Source organism: Gekko japonicus, unplaced genomic scaffold (assembly GCF_001447785.1).
Source record: "Gekko japonicus isolate JY-2015 unplaced genomic scaffold, Gekko_japonicus_V1.1 scaffold4627, whole genome shotgun sequence".
Taxonomy (NCBI): domain Eukaryota; kingdom Metazoa; phylum Chordata; class Lepidosauria; order Squamata; family Gekkonidae; genus Gekko; species Gekko japonicus.
In genome coordinates, this window is record NW_015162099.1 from 39,418 (window position 1) to 43,616 (window position 4,199).

Below are 4,199 nucleotides of genomic sequence, written 5' to 3' on the forward strand. Positions count from 1 at the left end.
GTGCCCGATTGAGGTCCCCGTCCTCCCCAGGCTCCATCCCCAAGTCTCCACCTGGCAATCCAAGGTGAGGCTGTTGTGGATCTGTCGGGTTGGCAGCTCCACGCTGGGAAATGCCTGGAGATTTGGAGGGGTGGAGCCTGAGGAGAGTGGGGTTTGGGGAAGGATATAATGCCACAGAGTCCACCTTCCAAGGCAGCCAATTCTCCAGGGGAACCGGTCTCTGTCGCCTGGAGATCACTTGCAATCCCGGGAGGTCTCCAGCCACCACCTGGAAGTTGGCAGCTTTACAGATCAGCAAGGACTGAGGGGTGGATTTCCAGGTTCACACAAACTCAAATCATTGTGCCCCATTGAGGTCCCCATCCTCCCCAGGCTCCATCCCCAAGTCTCCAGGAGTTTCCCAACCTGGATCTGGCAACCCCATCCCCCCCCCATGTCCTGCCAGGGGGTACCTGGCAACCTTAAACCAGGGGCTTGGATCCCACTGAACTTTACCATGGCTCCAACCCGGAGGCTGGAATTTAGCAGAATTACCGAGGAGCGTTTCAGAGAGTGAAATAGCAAAACACACAGAGCGAGACTGAGCACACATGGACCACGCGGAGATGCTAGACATTCCCATGCGTGCGCATCCCGGTGGCATCCGTGACTCCTGGAAGAGACGGGGAAAGACGGAGAAAGAGAGAAAAGGTAGCCAGAAAAGTAGAGGATTGTATTACCTATCCTTGAATTATTCTGCACAGGGAAGCTGCGTAGTGTAGTTTCCAAGCGTCTAGGCAGCTGGCTTTCTGCAGAGCTACACAGACCAGGAGGTTTGGGCTTCCAAGGGGGGTGGCTGAGGACCCAAGCGGGAAAACCCAGGTAAAATCCAATGAGAGATCTGGAAAAGGGTCCAGGGGAACTCAACAGGAAGCAGCTGCACAAGGGGACAAGTGAGCACGGGCGCTTAGGGTGCATAGCGAAGCAGGGCCTCAAAATCAGATTACGGGACTCGAGCTGGAATAAGAAAAGCAGCTCTTAATGTGGGAGCTGGGGAACAGAAGGAACAAAGGTTTCCTTTTCCTCGGCTTGGATCAGGTGATTTCAGAGGCCAAGCAGCCTGCTCCTGCCGATTCTTCTTCCTCCTCCTCCAGTCCTACCAACACCATCTAGAAGAGGGGTGTCAAACATACGGCCCGTGTGCCAGAACAGGCCGCTCCAGGGCTCTTATCCGGCCCGCGAGCAATTGGTCATTACCTTTATTGTCAGATGACAGAAGCTGTGCATTATGTCCCTGTCTACTGTCCCAGTGCTAATGAGTAACGGGTGGTGGAAGTAGAAGGGTGAACATCAGAGAGATACTTTAAGGAAGTGCTGTGAAGAGGGTTAATGTTTTAAGCATGTTTGTATTTTGAGTAAAAAATGATATTGTTAATTGGGTTGTGGCCTGTGTCCTTTATAAAGTTTGTATCTCCTGTAAAGGGAAAGGTTTCCTTTGCTTGAAAGCCAGTCGAATCCGACTTTAGGGATGCGGTGCTCATCTCCATTTCCAAGCCGAAGAGCCAGCGCTGTCCGAAGATGTTTCCGTGGTCATGTGGCCGACATGACTAGACGCCGAGCCGCACGGGACGCTGTTACCTTCCCACCGAAGCGGTACCTGGCATTATATTTTATGGCACCCGTGGCCCAGCCTGGCAAAGTGATATTTATGTCAGATCTGGGCCTCGTAACAAATGAATTCGACACCTCTGCTCTAGAGCGATGGCCAATGAGGGGCAGAGCTAGGGATGCCAACCACCAGGTGGCACCTGGAGATCTCCTGCTATTACAATTGATCTCCAGAACCAGCAGCTGCATGTGGAGGAATGGGGAATCAAACACGGATCTCCCAGATTAGAGTCCACGCTCCTAACCATGACACCAAACAATAAAACTCTGCTATTACACGATTTTAAAAAATGGATTAAAAATAAAAAATAGGTGCAGCATGTATCCTTACTTCTGAGTATACAAGGGCCGAGTCCAGACTGGCCATTTGAAGTGGGAGGGAGTCGTGGCAAAAAAGAGCAGGAACAAACTGTTCCGGGTTTTCCGTTCACACTGCAGCCACTGATGTGGGGGCATACCGGGAGGAGGCGCAAGGGAGCGTTCACACTGTTGGCCCGGAGGCACGGCTGTAAGGCGCGGCTTTCTTTTTGGCAATCTGGAGCAATGTTCCCTCTAAGCTGTGGAGTGTCGTGAGCAAAAATTCTACTTTGTGAGCTGCTGGGATTAAAGTGGTGAGCGAGCGATTTGGCGACTTGCTAAATTAGTTTGCTCTGGAGCCCTCCTTCCCTGAGCGGAGACAAAGATGTGTGCGCCGGAGGTTAAACTGTGAGCTGGCTCACACTAACTCAGCTTAGAGTGAACACTGAACTGGAGATATGCGCACGAGCGCTTATGTGCATAAACGCATAAGAAAAACACAGCTTTTGGCATTCACACTTTGTTGGTGCGGGATGGACACGATATAGTCGCGTTTTTCAGGGTTTGCTACCACTTTCACCAGGTATCTTTTAAACTCGAGGGCGTTAAAGTGGTGAGTGAGCGATTTGGCGACTGCATAAATTAGTTCACTCTGAGGCCGTCCTTCCCTAAGCGAAGACAAAAATGTGTGCGCCAGAGGCTAAAAAACTGTGAGCTGGCTCACACTAACTCAGCTTAGAGGGAACACTGAACTGGAGAGATGCGCACGAGCGCTTATGTGCATAAACGCATAAGAAAAACAGCTTTTGGCATTCACACTTTGTTGGTGCGGGATGGACACGGGATAATCGTGTTTTCCAGGGTTTGCTACCACTTTCACCAGGTATAACGCGAAGCGTTATAAGAGGGGTCGAGTACGGGTGGGGAACGCCTGACAGATGTGCCTGTGTGAACGGCCCCTTTAATCCGTTTGTGGAACGTTTCTGAAACATGCCTGTATTGGGGCAAACGGCCAGTCTGAACTCAGCCAAGGTGTCTGCAGAAGTATTGGAATCATAGATAGCATAGCATTCTAATGATGTGTGTCTCTTCCTACTCTCTTCCTATAATTTTGGCAATCTTAACCGGCACAAACTAGTTTTGTGGCTTCGGTGGCAGGCTTCTGTCTAAACCAGGATGTTCTCATGACTGGTTTAAACTTTGCCTTCCATTCATTGCATACATTCGTTTACAGCAGATCATTTTAAATCTCTTCCTCCAAATAAAAACTCAACACTTAGCGTTTTTTTTAAGCAGGAACAGGAAGGCTGGCTTTGCAGCTCTCGTGTGAGACCTAAAGCTCCATGTGTCTGCAGAAATTTTGCAAAGTTGTGTCACACTTCTGATCTGCAACTCTGGTGGGTTATTTGGGAAAAAAAACCCCAAATCTCTGAGAAGATGAGCTGCTGTGAAACAGTCCAGGGTAGGCAACGGGGGGTGGCTTTCGGGACGGGGACATGGGGGTGTACCGGCATTACAAGTTTTATGATGTCGCTACTGCAAAAACCTGGAAGTGACAGCACATCATTCTAGGAACTGCTTGAAATCAGGGCTATTTTTGGGCAGGAACGCACAGGAACGGAGTTCCGGCTGGCTCCCAAGTTGGCCACACCCAGCAGGAACTCATTAGCATAATAGGCCACACCCAACAGCAGAAACTCATTAGGATTGGCTACATTAGGGGTGTGTGGCCTAACATGCAAAGGAGTTCCTGCTACAAAAAAAGGCCCTGGTTTTGGACAACAAAGAAGGTAAACAGAATAAGAAGCAAAAGGTGGGTGTGGCTGGATGACCACACTTCTGGTAACATGGGGGTGCGGCCTAATGTGCTAATGAACAGTGCTGTCAGGGGTGTGGCCTAATATACTAATGAGTTTCTGCTGTTGGGTGAGTTCCTGCTGGGCTTTTTCTACAAAAAAAGCCCTGCTTGAAATTATGGTAAAACCATATTGTTTCCTCCAGAACTGATGTCATGCCAGGGTTGCCACCTCCGGGTGGGGAAATTCCTGGAGATTATGGGGGTGGAGCTAGAGAAGGGCAAGGTTTGTGGATGGGAGGGACTTCAATGGGGTATAATACTGTGCAGTCCACCTTCCAAAGTGGTCCTATCAGGAGGGCTCCACGAGGGCCCTCCTGCCGTCCAAAGAGTACAACGTCAGCCAGGGCTGGCCCCAGCTTATTTTGCACTGTAGGCGAGAATCCCATATGGAACCCCC